This window comes from Sminthopsis crassicaudata, chromosome 2 (genome assembly GCF_048593235.1).
Source record: "Sminthopsis crassicaudata isolate SCR6 chromosome 2, ASM4859323v1, whole genome shotgun sequence".
NCBI lineage: Eukaryota > Metazoa > Chordata > Mammalia > Dasyuromorphia > Dasyuridae > Sminthopsis > Sminthopsis crassicaudata.
Window position 1 is genome coordinate 529,401,422 of NC_133618.1, and position 16,414 is coordinate 529,417,835.

At 34.6% G+C, this 16,414-nt stretch overlaps 1 protein-coding gene across 4 annotated transcripts in view; it reads left to right on the forward strand.

The window, feature by feature from the left end:
• The first annotated feature begins 14,886 nt into the window (after positions 1-14,886).
• Positions 14,887-16,414, forward strand: part of CGNL1 (cingulin like 1) — a 194,198-nt gene continuing 192,670 nt past the window's right edge. Inside the window, exon 1 of one of the 4 annotated variants that reach the window (XM_074294622.1) lies at positions 14,887-15,340. The gene's annotated coding sequence lies outside the window, so the exon portion shown is untranslated. The remainder of the gene's footprint in view (positions 15,341-16,414) is intronic. The other 3 variants (XM_074294621.1, XM_074294619.1, XM_074294623.1) reach the window with 3 other exon arrangements.

Here is a 16,414-nt window from a genome sequence, read left to right on the forward strand (position 1 = left end):
TTCTTTCCTTCCTCCCTTTTTCTTTCTATATTTGGTTTTATCTTTTTATTTATTTGAAATTACAAGTCCTGTAAAAATCAAACGAGAGTGGACATACATATTTGGCTTAAACCTGTAATATCATCCATATAAAGAACTCATAATATAGAAATTTCTCCACTGAAGCTATTCTGTATAACTGAGTATCCTAGAGAGTTGCCTAGGAGTACTAAGGCATTAATTAATTTGTTTATAATCATATTGGTATGTGTCAGAAGTGGAACTTAAATTCAGGTCTTCTTGATTCCAAAGTCAGAACTCTACCCATTATATCTTCTTGCTTTTGTGAAAATATGACAAGATCATATTTAAATGGATCTATACCAGCAATACGGATATTCCCTCCAGTGAAATATATTGAAATCTGTGCTGTCCATCTTGTCAACCAATCAAAAACATTTATTAAATACCTATTATGTTCCAGGTATTGAACTAAGCACTTGGAATACAAATATGAAAAAGATAGATCTAATGGGGAAAGAAAGTACACAAAAAATGGATTAAAAAGTTAAGAGAAGGTGTACTTCTCAGTGGTAAATAATGAAGAATTTCAGAAGAGTGCATCCAGATAGGATGACCCCCTCCTTAAATGGAGTTTATGGCTGGACCACTATACTATATATATATATATATATTCAGAGGGTATTGATGAAGTATGAATTGCAGGGTTGAAGTAGTCTTGCAAGGTGAAGAGATCCTGGAATGTGATGGAGAAGTTCAAAGAAACATTAGAAGGTACAGTGATGTTTATCACAAAGGATTCATTCAACATACTAATGGTTTCCATGATTTTTCTTGACATTGTGATGATGTAATTGATCTTTCTATCAGTTAATCTTTATTCTTGCCATAGGCCTAGCCCATCTTCTTTTGCAATTATGTATTTCTTTGATGACATCTTTTATTCTAGTTCTTCCTAGTTCCTTATTTGTTATAAATTGCAACCTCTTCACATTCACCATATATCTCTTTATTGTCCCTTGAGTGATGCTATTAAAAAAATTATTCTAGGCAAGACTATTTCCATGCCTCATAGAATATTGATATTAAAAGGATAAGCTTTTATTTTGGGGGAAAGTATTGGGTATTAAAAAAGCTTTGCAATTTCCTGAAAACAATTCAACTTATTCTCTTGCTGTTTAATTCTGGATCCAAATTATCTATTTTTACTATTTCAGATACACATTGGTGAACAAATTCTATAGTTTGTCCATTAAACTACACGTCCTAATCTGTATAATAGACATTTTCCCATCCACTTAGATAAACTGTGCAGAGTAAAGTCAAATTGATGAGATTGAGTCTTCCAAGAGACTAAATATTTTCAGCCTTGATGCAACCCTTACAATGTCATTTACAGGTAGGGACATCTGAGGGACCATTTATAGGGACTAAGGGGGGTCATTTATAGGGATTTAGAGTAGCAAAGAATCTTAGTAAATAAAGGTGAATGAATGAATAAAGCATATATTACAGCAAATTACTATTTTCAAAGTATTGAGCATGCAAATAGAAAAGTAAGATAGTCCCCACTCTGAAAGAATTCAAATTCAAATTGGGGAGATTACATGTATGAAAGGTTTCAGCTGCAAGTCAGAACACTCCCATGATCCTTACGGTGAAGTGGCAAAACAGATAGTAATGCTTCTTCTTTAAGAAAGTTTCCACTGACACATTCCTCTTTGTTTCTGATGTTGAACCATCTTGCCCAAGACTGGTGCCAAGAACTTTCTTTTCTGGATTATCAATGGATATGTCTATAGAACTTGAAAAAGCAATTGCTAAGCTATATCGCTACAGGAATTGCTTCCCCCAATTGATAGGGGGATCCTACCACTCCCAAGGCTCTGTGCCCATCTGCATACTAGTGATCCTTGATAAGCAGTTGTTGATAATGATGAGGAAGGTGGATTCTTCACCACAATGATTTCTCTCTTTGATGATGGCTGTGGAGCTGCACTGGAGGCAGCTTTTGTAGGTTGGTAGATACTGCTATTCTCAAAGCTCTTAGCTTTAGAGTCCTGGGTTTTCTCCATTAGGGTCCATGAGGAACTGATAGTCCAAGCAGTATCAGTGGTTTAACTTGCCTGCCACAACCTGCCTCTATCTCCCTTTCAAGGTGACCTGCAGCTCTTTTCAATGTGTCACATTGATTTTGCCTTCATTGCTTCTCTCTAGTTAATGAGGGCACCTTCTTCAGTTGTTCTGTTCTATGTCTCACCACTGGATGTTTCTGGAGGAAAAAGTGAGCCTGATGTCTTTGTACAGCACTCCTTTACTTAACTCTAATTCATTTGCAAGTCATGGCATCACCTTTCTAATGTCCTCTGAGAATGAAAGACAAATAACAACCTATTTAATGAAGTATTTCTGATTACTATCTTTTCATTATCTGTCCTCTGTGAAATTATACAAATCAGTTAGATTTTCCTATTTTATGCTTTTCTTGATATTAATGATCAGAGGAGCATAAGTAAGTTTTCTTGTTAGATTTTTCAAGGAAATTTTGAATAAATTTAATGTATGCATAGGAAACATTTCATTGGAACAGAGTCAGCAAGGCTGTGTGTTGCTCAATTTAATCAATAAACAATAAGCATGGTAGTATTTTTTACCTCTTTTATCCAATTGTGAGGAAGATAAAGATATGGTCCACTATGGCATATTGTTTGCAAAAGATTGCCTGTTCCTTGAAATTCACTTTATTGAGGATGTCCTAGGTGTATCTTTAGATTATTCAGATAGAAATTTCACATGATTGGGAAAGAATACAAAACAAAAATGATTGGAGTTTCATTGGTTTCCTCTTTTCAGCATTATTCAGTTTCAAAATTGTTTCACATCTTTGAAGTCTTTTTTCAGGTCCTTTGTGCTTAAGAGCTAAAATCTTAGTTTTGTCAACGAATGCCTTTGGCATTCACTTTATTTTTTTTCTGCCTACGTGTTCCTATTGATAAAATGAGATTGCTTTATCTTTCAGGGCTGATATAGATTATAGAAATCATTCAGTTCAAGTAATGTAAAGTTAATTAAATTCAACAACATTTATTAAGTGTTTGAAGCAACCTTCTTAGAATGGGTTCCTTTCCTAAAGGCTAAACATAAACATATTAGACATAAACAGTTAGAATTATGGATAAATGCATAGATATAACTATTAACAATACAGGAATTTTTCACTCTCTTTTTGTTATTTGCTTGCATTTTGTTTTCTTTCTCAGCTTTTCTTTTTCTTCCTTCTTGATCTGATTTTTCTTGTGCAATAAGATAATCATATAAATATGTATACATTTATTGGCTCTAACATGTATTTCAACATGTTTCACATGTATTGAACTACCTGCTGGCTAAGGAGGGGATGGGGGAAAGGAGGGGAAAATATGCAACAAAAGGTTATGCAAGGGTCAATGTTGGAAAAATTATTCATGCATATGCTTTGTAAATAAAAAGCTTTAATAATGAAAATTTTTAAAAAATAAGGAATTTCACTTACCTTGGAATTTTAATCATCTGTCCCTTTTGTTTAAAAAATACTGGAGCAGAAGCATGTAGATAGTGCAGTGGATAGTGACAGCCCTCAATTCAGGAGGACTTAATTCAAATATGACTTCAGACACTTAACACTTACTAGTTGTATGACCTGGTGAGCTACTTAACCTCAACTGCCTCATCAAAAAAAAAAAAAACAAAAAAAACCATATATATATATATATATATATATATATATATATATATGAAAAAATACCAGAGCATGCTCCCCCAACATATGTATATTTACTTATTTATAGCATGCACTACCGCAATGAGATATTATGTACTTTATTAAGTCATACGTGAAAAAATATTCAAAAGAATAATAAGCTGAAATAGCATTTTACAAGTACCAAAATTTTTATTTAATCATATAAAGTATTTTTGCTTTCACTGAAATATTATTGTTAGGTTCTTATTTGTTAGTTTTTAGAGAAGGCAATGTGAATGAATATACTTCATTATTTTGGGAAATTTTTCTTTAACATTTTGTCATAGAGGGGCAGCTAGATGGCACAGTGGATAGAGCACCAGCCTTGAATTCAGGAGGACCCGAGTTCAAATATGGTCTCAGACACTTAACACTTCCTAGCTGTGTGACCCTGGGCAAGTCACTTAACCCCAGCCTCAGGGGGGGAAAAAAAAAAAAGAAAAAAACATTTTGTCATAGAGCAATGGTCTGATTCCAAATTCAGTGTATTTTGATATTTAGCTTTAATGACCTCATAGTTGATAAATGATACCTTACCAAACCAAAATAAACAAATAAAAAAAAAGTGAATTGTTGGTCCTGCTTAATAAAAAATAATTGCACATTTAAAAATTAAAAAATAAAAAATACTCATTTTTTTGGTGCTTTCTGCCAATTATACAAAGATTTTTGTTATAATTCAACTAGTATATATTATCTCTATATGACTTCAAAATCATCTTTTCTTACAAAGCAATTAGATGATATTACAGTTTTTAATTTTTAAATTTAACTGCTTTTTTAAAATTAAAAAAAGTTGACTAGAAGTAGGTTCCTTGTCTATCAAATGAGGCAGTTGGGCTATATTTTCTCCAAGGTCCTTTCCATCTTTGTATCATAATCCAATGAAGCATGTTCCAAATAACCTCTAAGGCTATAAATTCTGCATTTATATTTCATGTTACAATGGTATCCTTGGGCCTGTCTCTTACTATCTGGAAAACTCATGACATCTGGCATCTTTGAATGGTCCTTTATTCATCATTATATCTATCATTGCAGTAAATCTATGATTTTTGACTATAGAATTTTTTTTTGTCTTTCTATCTCCAGCATCTAGAACAGTATAGTTACTATACCTGGAGTATAGTAATCTCATGCTATAATAGATTCTGGGCTTACTTCCCAACTAACATTTTTCCTATCAGGTCTAGTCTTTAGAACAATATATTGTTCTCCTTAGAGTTCCATGTAGTAAGACTGAGGGTTTGGAATGCTGTATATTTGGTAATGTAGCTCATGAGCTATTAGGCTATATATGTCATTAAATATGTGAACTATATATCATTCAACCAGTTAACATCATCTCAATATCATGTAACTTATGGTTCAAACTCAGAAAGAGCATTAAATTTCAAAAGAGGATACCTGCAGGCAAAATATTACTTTAGAAAACCACATATTAACATTATCTATGTTCTATAGTATTTTTATTTATTTTTTAAAAATATTTCCCCGTTATTCCAAAGGCATAAACTGGTTCTTGAATATTGTGGACTACAATGGATGTTTGACACCTTGGATGTAATCAACTAATCAACTGATCTCTCATCAGTATTCATTAACCATTATGTTTATATACGTAGGCTCTTTGCTGCTCTCATTCTTAATGTGGGAACTTGTTTTGCTGGACCATGCATGTGTAATAAATATGCACAGTCCACCAAAACAAATTCCCACATCACCAGGCCTTTCATTAAGAATAAAAGCAGCAAGGAGGCCAGTATCACATTTATTCCAGTTAGTTAACCAAGAATTTTAGGGGAACTTAATAGGAACTTAAAGCAAAATAGTTTTTCAAGAAAAGATAGAAATATGCTCAGCTTAATTTTTGAAATAAAGGTAACATGGGAAAATAGTGGCAAAAGTTCTTCAATAAATATGTAAATGATTTATGATTTTATAAACTTTAGAAATATATTAAATTACAACCCTAAGATCATATTTCTAAGGAGAGGCTGGAGCTTGGATTTGAACCTTAATTTTCATTATACCATCCTCAGCTACTATGCCACTATGCCATGGTGAATCTACTCAGTGAATATGGTAGTAAAGAAATATTGTTATAGAAAAAAAAATCTAAAGAAGTGCCTGGCAGAACTTTCTGATTAGAACAAGGGATGAAGCCCAAAACAGCATAATTCTGCTATTGACTTAACTTTTGACCTTAGATGAAAGATTTAATCTCTGTGGCCTAGATACCCAATCTGTAAAGCAAAAATAATATTTACTCATTTTCACAGGGATGTTATTGAGCTTAATTAATACTTTACAAGCTATAAGTGGCTCTTAGAAAATAAGCACCATTGTTAATAGGAGTTATTATTGCTAGCAATAAAGTGTAAGTAGACCATATAGCCTACTACTAGTGAATTTGAATGTCATGTGATTTAACACAATACATTAAGATTATTATTTGTATGGATTTAAATAAATCCACAAAACATCAAATACCTGATGTAATAGAGGACTGGCCTGATATAAACTCATGTAGACTTAATGTAATTGCTTTCAGAAATTTCTAACAAAGAAGCAATCCTTTACTTTTTCACTTGAGTATACACAAATACTCTCTGTAGTTTAGTGTGGTTTTGTTTTGAATTTGAGCAGGAGAAAGACAGTGATGTAGTTGCCAAAAAACAGAGAGAGAAAAAAAATTACTGAACATTGTTTTTTGATGAATAGAAAAGAAGTCAGAAAAAAACACTGAATAAGGGCAGTTACTTATTTAATTTATTACATACTTATAATTATAGGGAAAAGCAAGCTGTATATAATAGAGATTTGAAGTTTCATATAAAATCCTCTTTTCTAATCTATTTTGTATATGGAAAGACTTCTTTTATTTGATTTACATTAAGTTTGAAATTTTTTAAAAATTAAACTAAAAAAAGCTCCTCTGATCCCTCCTTATTCTTCTCCCCCATAAAAGCCAAATAGTCAGACTAGGTTAAGTGGCTAATTCTGAAGACCAACAGATGGGCATTCAAATCTAAAACACTTATTTAAGGTACTTTTCTTTCTAGTCTCTCTTCTTCCCCTCCACCTCTTTTTGGGGTTGGCAAGGACACTGGGTTGAGAAATGAGGAAAGATTTATTTCACATTAATCTTTATTTAGCCCACATTCACTAGTCATTGGTAATTTCTTAGGAATCTTTCCCTAAAGTGATTTCTGGGTTACTTTTGAAAATGAATAGACTTAGATGAGTACTTACTCAGATGAGCAATAGTTTCTCCAAGAATACCTATTTACTTCTTCTCAAATCACTATATAATTATGAGGAAGATTTATATGATCCATTACAGTTGCCAGGTACCCTACCATCACTTTCATTAAAGCAGTTGTTTGTCAAAACATCTGTCATATGTCAATTCCCATTTTTCAGGTGAATAAAATGAAACTTCAGGATCCACACAGGAAGTCAGTGATAGGATCAAGAATATAATTTAATATTCACTACTTAGTCAAGTGCATCATTACCCTTGTTATTGACTGAATTCCAACACCTTTGTTTTCTCCTCTAGAAGCATTCAAACTGTTTTTTGGATTTGATGACTTTAGAAACCAAGATTTCTGACAAGGCCTCAAAAGGTCCTTTAATAAGGAATTTTTTCTATTTCAGTATTATTCAAACTTAATTTTGAATGTGAAGGAATGGAATAAATGAGGTAGAGCATTCTGAAGGAACAAGAGCTTTGAATATGAAAAAAATAAAGTAGCAATAAGTACTTGTTTAATTAAATAAAAAAAAATAATTCTGAGGAGCCCAGAAGGAAAAATGGGGTTTTAGACAAATAAAAATCAAGTTTATCTAGTTTTTTCTTTTTATTATAATAGAAACATTCAAATCTTCCATTTTAAACATTTATGCAATATGAAATTTTATATAACTAAAATAAATACTGAAGAATATATTTGGTAGAGGAGAAGAAAAGAAAGAAAAGGTGGTTGGAGGGAGAAACAGGGAGGAAAGAAAATAGATTGAAGGAGAATTTTTTTAAAAATAGTATGGAAGACAACCTAAGAAAAAGAAAGGGAGATCAAAGAGAGAAAAGGGGGAATACAAAAAGGGGAGCAAGGGGAGACAGTCAAAAGAAGAAAGCAAAAGAAAATATATAAGAAATGGGAAGAACCATTATGAGAGAAAAAAAGAGGGAAAAGCAGAAGAGGAACTGAAAGAAAAAGGTATTTTATGATAGTGAAAAGAACACTTGGCTGGAAGTAAAGAAACTTGGATTCTAGTCCCAATTACCAATCCACTCTGTGACATTTAACTTCTCTGGGCTTCAGTTTTCTTATCTGTAAAATGAAGTGGTTAAACTAGATTATCTTTAAAGTTTCAATTACTTTTTCTAAATAGAATATACATTGCCCAAATGGCATAGAAGACAAGAAATGAGAAGCCCCACAGGGGCTATTGGAAACTGGCACAGTGCTGAGCTGCTGACAGACTTGTGAGGTGTTCCAATTGGTCCATCCAACTTGTAAATATGCCACAAAAGTGTACAAATTTTCTATATGCTTTTCGTCTACTGATTCCACTGGAAATATACCACAGGGAAATCAAACACAGAGACAATGATATAATATATCAAAATATTCATAGTATTATTCATATTCATATCAATCAATAATATTCATATAAAATATACTAAAAAACTGGGTGGGAAAGTGGGTGGTCATCAATTGAAATATGACTTTAAAAATTGTGTCATATGAATGTAATGGAGTAGAATATGAAAAAATAATGATAAAGATTTTCAGAAAAATATGCAAAGATGTATATAAATAAACAGATTGAAATAAGCAGAACCAGGAGAAGAATATATACAATGAAAACAGTAATGAATGTAAAGATCACTAAAAGGAAGTCAAATGCTGAGTAACTGCAAAACCAATGAAGGATTCAGAAATTAGATAATGAAATATCAATCCTCTCTTATGGAAGAGAAGACTACTAGAACAGAATGTTTTAGTAGTTATTTCTATATCAGATGTTCTTGCTAATTTATATTTCATAAACATAAGGGAAGGTTCAATGGTTAGTGATAGAAAATGGTTATAATGTAAAGATATCAATAATATACAATAATATAATGTAAAGACATCAATAATCTTTTTTTTAAAGATACAATTGAACATAATACTAACCACATATTTGCATACTAGATATATGCAGTTGGAATTTCTATTAATATTTTTAAAATGGATAGGCAGTGTAAAGTGGTGCAGTGTTTCTTAAAATGTGGCCTAGAGAAAGGGGTTCCCTAAGACTCAAGGCATCAAAGAGTTCCAAATTAATTTCATAATAATGCTAAGGTATTTTAATTTTTAATGTGGTATTGACATACATAATTTATGTAAATAACTGGGGGTGGGCTTTCAATAATTTTTAAGAGTATAAAGAGGTCCTGAGACAAAAAAGTTTGAGAACTTCTGGTATAGTGAATAATGCACTAAATCTAGAATTATGAAGATCTGGATTCTAATTTTTTTGGTGGTTATTAGCTGTGTGATCCTGGATAGGTCAGTTAACTTTACTAAACCTCAGGTAATTGTTTAACATTACTTTTCCTTTTAAAATTAGAATATTGGGGGCAGCTAGGTGACACAGTGGATAGAGCACCATCCTTGAAGTCAGGAGGACCTGAGTTAAAATCTAGCCTCAGACTTTTAACACTTCCTAGCTGTGTGATCTTGGACAAGTCATTTAACCCCATTTGCCTCAGCTAAAATAAAATTAGAATATTTTATCAAAAGTTTAATATTTAATACAATATAATTAACTAAATTCCTTTAGTAACTATTTACATGGATAACATTAAGACATACTTTTAAATCTCCATATTAAAGTCTTTATTAGGATTTCTGAGATAATTTTCTCATCATTGTCAACAATACCTGTTTTCTATTGCCCAAATTAATAAATTAGGAGATTTTTTTTAAATTTCTTTCCCTCTTGTGCCTTCCATAACCAAGTCAACATGGAATGATTATAAGTCCTCTGCAATGTCTCTTGAACTGGCCTCTTCCTTTCTATTTCCTAGTTTAAGATCTCACCTTGCTTCTCTACTCTATTACCACAATAACCTTCTGGATGATTCCTGGTTTCCAACAGGTTGTACATATTCCAGGCCAGAAAATAACAAGCTGCTAGAATAATTTTCCTTATTTTAAAAAAAGGATTCATGATAGTTGTATTCAGAACATAAATTTCCTCTTGTCTGTTGGATAAAGCATACATTCTTTAACCCATAATTCAAGGTCTAAATCTACTTTATTAACTAGCTTGTCCTACTCCAAGATTCTCAATTTTATTTTCCTTTCTTCTTCAATACTGTTATTCCTTTCACTACAAATAAAGCAGCTTCTTTAGTATTCCCTGGTTCTTTCCCATATTCTTATTTGAAAACATAGTCTTTTATCTTTCTTTGTATCCCCAGTGCTTAGCTCAGTGTTTGGCACATGATAGGTTCTTTAAAAAGATGTTTATAATTGACTGATCTAATGTCAGAGTTGGTGTCAGAGGACCCTGATCAGATTCTTTTGCTTCTTACTACCTGTATAATTCTGAGCAATTTATTTAATCTCTCTGGAAGAAACTTTAGGATCAAATCATTGTACAAAATGAAGGAGTGATTCCAATTGAATAAATGGTCAAATATATGAACAATTTTCAGATGAAGAAGTTAAAGTCATTTCTACTCATGTGAAAAAATACTCTAAGTCACTATTGATTAGAAAATACAAATTAAGACACATCTGGGGTACAATTTCATACATCTCAGAATGGCTAAAATGACAGGAAAAGGCAATGATAAATGTTGGGGGAATGTAGGAAAATTAGGATGCTAATGCATGTTTTGTAGAGTTGTGAAATGATCCAACTGGCGAGCAATTTGGATCTATCCTCAAAGGGATATAAAACTGTTCAAACCCTTTCTTTCAGAAGCATTTCTACAGGTATAAATTCCAAAGAGATTATAAAAAAAAGGGAAAGAACCCACATGTGCAAAAATGTTAGTAGCAGTCCTTTTTATACTAGCAAGGAAATGGAAATTCAGTAGTTGTCCATCAATTGTGGAATGGCTAAAAAAGTTGTGATATAGGAATGTAATAGAATATTTCTGTTCTATAAGAAATGATGAACAGACTGATTTCAAAAAAAACCTAGAAATACTTACATGAACTAATGCTAAGAAAAGTGAACAGAACTAAGAGAACAGTATACACAGTAACAACAAGATTATGTAATGATCAACTTTGATGGACTCGGGCTCTTTTCAACAATGAAGTGATTCAAGGTAATTCCAATAAACTTGTGATGGACTTAAAGTGACATCTGCATCTAGAGAGAACTATAGAGAATGAATGTGAATCAAAGCATAGTATTTTCACCTTTCTTTTGTTGTTACTTGTTTGCATGATTTTTTTTTTTATTGTTATTGTTGTTTCTTGTGTTTTTCCTCCATTATTGATCTAATTTTTCCTGCACAGCATGACAAATATGGAAATAAGTTTCAAAGAGTTGAACATATCTAACCTAAAAAAAAAAAGGGGGTGATCAAGATTCCCTTGATTTCTAGTGCCTTCCAGCTCTTTCCCAGTGATATTGTAAGCTGGTTATAGAATAGTTTGAGAGCTAAACTTGGAATCAGGGAAACCTGAAATTAAATTGAGCTGAGATTATATTAAATGTCATATACTTACTAATCCTGTGACTGGGCAAATCAACCTCCATTTGCCTCAGTTTCCCTAATTACAAAATGGGGATAATAATAGCACCTACCTTACAAAGTTGTTGTGAAGATTAAATGAGATACTTATAAAAAGCATTTAGCAAAGTACCTGGAATATAGTAGGTGCTATGTAAATGCTTATTCCCTTCTCTCCTAGTAAGGCTCAAATTTTATCTATTTTTAGTTCCTCTGCTTACCTATAGGGAAAGTACTATTAAAAACTCCCAAGAAGAGAAGAAATTGAGAGTACAAACAATTTATTATTTGGATAATCAGTATCTGGTTTATCCAAAATTACTGTTAATCCTTGCTTTACTTATTAGCAATTGGAGTCATTCTTAGTGATAACAGTAGTTATCATGGTTTTATCTCTACTTTGCTACTGATGACCTATGTAACCTTGATTGAGTTCTTTCACTTATTCCTCTTGAATGTGCAATGAAATATAGAAACAAATTGGCTTTTGGTGCTAATTATTTCAGATCTAAGCTGGTGAGTTCACTATAGGGATGGAAATGCATAGGAAAATACGGGAATTGATGACAGTGATAGCTTAGGGAAGTGGATAGGGTAGTGTATTTCTTATTTGGTCTTAATATTTGAATTTTGGCAGGGGTAGCACTAGTATCAATGGGTAGAAACTAAAAAGAGGCAAATTTTTATTGTAAGAAAAAATATCCTCATAACTGAAGCAATCCTAAAGTTTTTGAAGTAGTGGCATCTCCCATAAGTTTTACTGGGGCTTCTTTCAACAAAGGCTGGGGATTGTCCTTTATTTATGGATTGGACTAGATTAACTCAATTGAATTCTAGTCTTGGGATTGAATGAAAGATTGACTTTGAAAGTCCCTTAAAACTTTGGGATTCTGCAATCTTTTAAGTCCATAATTAACCTTTTAAGGTTAGTAATGTTAGGAAATTTTACCTGTAAGGAAACTCTGCACCATCCTGGCTTTGTCATTTTCTGGGAATTTTTAAAAAATTTTTTAAATTAATTTTTATAATTATAACATTTTCTTTGACAGTACATATGCATAGGTAATTTTTTTTTTTTTTTACAACATTATCTCTTGTACTCCCTTCTGTTCCAAGTTTTTCCCCTCCTTCCATCCACCCCCTCCCCTAGATGGCAGGCATTCCCATACATATTAAATATCTTATATTATATCCTAGGTACAATATATATATGCAGAACCGCATTTTGTTGTTGTTGTTGTTGCAAAGGAAGGATTGCATTCACAAGGTAAAAATAATCTGGGAAGAGAAACAAAACAAAACAAAACAAAACAAAAAAAACCCAATGTTCTCAGTTTACACTCATTTTCTGGGAATTTTTCTAGGGAAGAATCAATGACTATCACTATACTTCTTTAACATGATATTCTCCCCATCACTGTCAGCTTCTACCATCACTGAGTCACTGTGCACATGCAGGGAAGTAAAATTATATGTTCCTGATAAGTATGAATATACTTATCAAAAAGCTCACATTATAAAATAATATTACATTTAGAGTACAAAATACATAGTTGTGTAAACAGTATCTGCTCATTAATTGCTCTTTATAGCGTAGGATCCTATGAATCTCACATCTCTATTTCCATTCCTGACCTCTTTCTTGCACTCTACTCCCACATACCCAACACTGCTGCATATTTGCACTTTTATGTCCCAATTTCAAGTAAAACTAAATATGTCTAAACCAATTTCTTCAGTTTGGAACACTGGAGTCATCTTCACTTCTTTCTTTTCCCTCCCATCCAATCAGTCACCAAGTCATGGTGATTTATTGCTTAAAATAACTCTCTCATCCAATATTGTATTCCTTGCTGTTCCTCATACAACTAGTCATTTTTGGACTTCCTGAATTTAAGTCTATGCTTCAGATACTTACTCTTTGTGGGAACCTGGGAAAATCATTTAACTTTTCTCTATGTACCAATTTCCTATCAGCAAAATGGGGTTTATAATAATACTTATAAGATTATTTTGAAGATCAAATGAATTAACATGGGTAATTCATCTTGCAGGCCTGAAAGTACTATATACTACTCCCACCACCATCATCATCACCACTCCCACTACTACAATCAACTTCAAGGAGTTGTAATAGCTTCCCTCCATGCCTGGAATTTCACTTCCATGAAGTGAGGCACAGAGAGGTTAAATGAAGTGTGCACTTCCTAATTTCTTTTCTGATCCTCCTAGATACTATAGCTACTTTTGCTAAAAATCACATTTTTATTTATTTTGGGAAAGCTACTTGACTAACATTTTGTAATTATATTTATACCTAGAGGCATCTAGGTGGCTCAATGGTAGAGTACTGGGCCTAAATTCAAATCTGACCTCAGACACTTACTAGTTGTGTGACTCAACAAGCCACTTACCCTCCCCCCCCCCCCAAAAAAATCCATTGAAGAAAGAAATGGTGGACAAGTATGGAGTCATGAAGAGTCAGACATGACTGAATGACTACATAACAACATTGTTGTTGAACCTTTATTTCCCATGATATTGTTTATTACTCCCTGAGGTCAAGGACTGCTTCATTTTTGTTTTTATATCCACACAAAGTAAATAGCACAGTTTAACACACAATAGGTTTTAATAAACTCCCTTTGGTTGCTTCAGACCCTGTTAGACAGATAATTTTTTCTGATGTTTATAGATAATTCCTCCAACTTCACTGCCAACTTTATGAGGGCAGGGAAGTAGTCCCCAGTCCTAGAATCCTTTTTATCTACCATAGAACTGAGTGCATCTCAAAAGCTTGAAAAATATTGGATTTGACAGGGAAAAAATGCATTCTGGTCCTTTGTGGTTGAGGAGAAAAAACTTATATAAAGGAGCTGAAATGTCACCCAGCACCTGTACTACTGATTTTGTTGTACAGTCGTTTTTCCAAATTAAATACTAAATGCAGAGATCCAGAAGATCGATGGGGAGTCTTTAATTAGAATCAGAGCTCTGGAGATTTGAAAGGGCCTCAGATGACTCTAGTAAGGTCCATACACTAAAGGAATCCCCGATGTAACACAGCACTGTAACGAAAGTGCTCATTTGGGAATGCTTCTGAGAAATGGTGACTTTTGAACGAGATCTTCAAGATGATTGGTAGGAATTGGCAGAGAAGGTGGGAAAAACTTACTACTCTAGGGAAGAGCAATGGGATTTCTGTGTGAAGGAGAGGAGGGTTTAGTGGTCGAGTGAACTTGTGCTCAGAGCTAAGGACTGGGTGGGAGGGGTAGAATGGGAGGAGATTCGTGTGTGCTTGGGATGGGGTGGGCGGTGGCTCGTGGCAAAGACCCGAAGCCCTTCCCAAAGGGGTGGGGAAAGTATTAGGGGAAGGGGCTGGACGTTCCCATTTTCCAGCGCGGATGAAAACCTCTACCAGTGTCTAGACTGCTGGCTTCGAGTGCTGCTCTGGGGCAGAGGCCGCCAGTCCCCGGCCGGCTCGCCCCGCCCCGCCCCTCCTCTCCTGAGATCCCGCCCCTCTTTGCCCGGCCCTCATTCCCCTTACGGTGCAGGGCTCCTGCTCTGCATCCCGACAGACTTGGCTGCTGGAGCTGGAGCAGGAGCAGGAGTCGAACCGAGGAGGAGCCGGAGGCAGTCAGGGGCGGGAACCCGGGCGGTGAGTGAGATTGGTGTGAGGCTGCAACTGGAGGTGAACTGAATGTGCGCTTTGGGCTCCGGGGAACGCGTGGCTGGGACTGGAGCTGCGGGATTCGTCGGGGACAGTTAGGGGTCATCCAATAAGGGTTTCACTCCCCCTCCAGGTGAGCTTCTTTTCATTTCCTCCCCACTTTGCTCCTGGAGCGCCTGGGACCTGGAGGAACCTAAGGGGAAGGGGGAGATTGACCAGAGTTCCTGGAACCGGGCGCTCATCTCCCCTTTTGGATCGGACTCCCATATGGGCTTGAGGGTCCCACGTCGGCTTCTTGGGCGGGTCATAACTAGACAGAGCTGGACTGGGGACTAAGAAAGGGTGTCCCCATCTCGGACTCACTCCCCATATGGGAGCGACTGCTGCTGAGCGATCTCTCCTCCCGTCCTGAGGAGGGTGGGGAAGGGTCTCCAGGTCCCTGGAAGTGCACGCATATGGTAGGAACTTCATTTCCTAGTTTCTAGATCTGATACGGAAGACGGTGTCTTCGGCCCCCTCCACCTTTGCATAGTCCTCATCTGCGATTGCTATAAATCAGGAGGTGCATTGAGAGAAGGAACTTTCAATCCTAGTGTTGCCTATCTTTCTTTCTCTTCTGGCCTCTCCGATCCCGGTCCTTGAGGAAGTGTTCTGCTCAAGTCAGGTTTTGAAACAAAAAGCTTTTAAGTTCTACTCCAGTAGTGTTTGTTTGCTGGGAAGACTTTTACTGCATTTTTGTCCTATTTCTGATTTCCTAGGAATCTTTCCAGGTTACATCGAATGTTGTGACTATAAAGTTATAGTTGGATGTTAAAATTTAAAAAAAATTAATTATATGAAAACTTTTACAACCAAATAAGCCTTGGCCTTCAAAGTAATCCCCTCAGGAGGCATATGACTTATTCCATCCATTCTGCCATTGTTCAGAACATTTTTGGAGCTCATCTTTTGAAACTGCTTTCTGAGAAAATTTCTGGGCCACACAAATAAATCAGTCACATTACTTTATTAGCCACACCTCATAAACTGTGGTTTTGGTTAATGTCATGACTTTCCCATAAAAATTGCCTCCTTTTTGGAATGACTTCTTTGTTAGTGGGACCAGATTGAAAACTGTTGATGGCACTCTTCCTTTTTAGGTACCTTTCCCCCCCCTACCTTTGTGTAGTAAATATTTCTGTACTTTTCTGTACATCTGGTGAGTGAA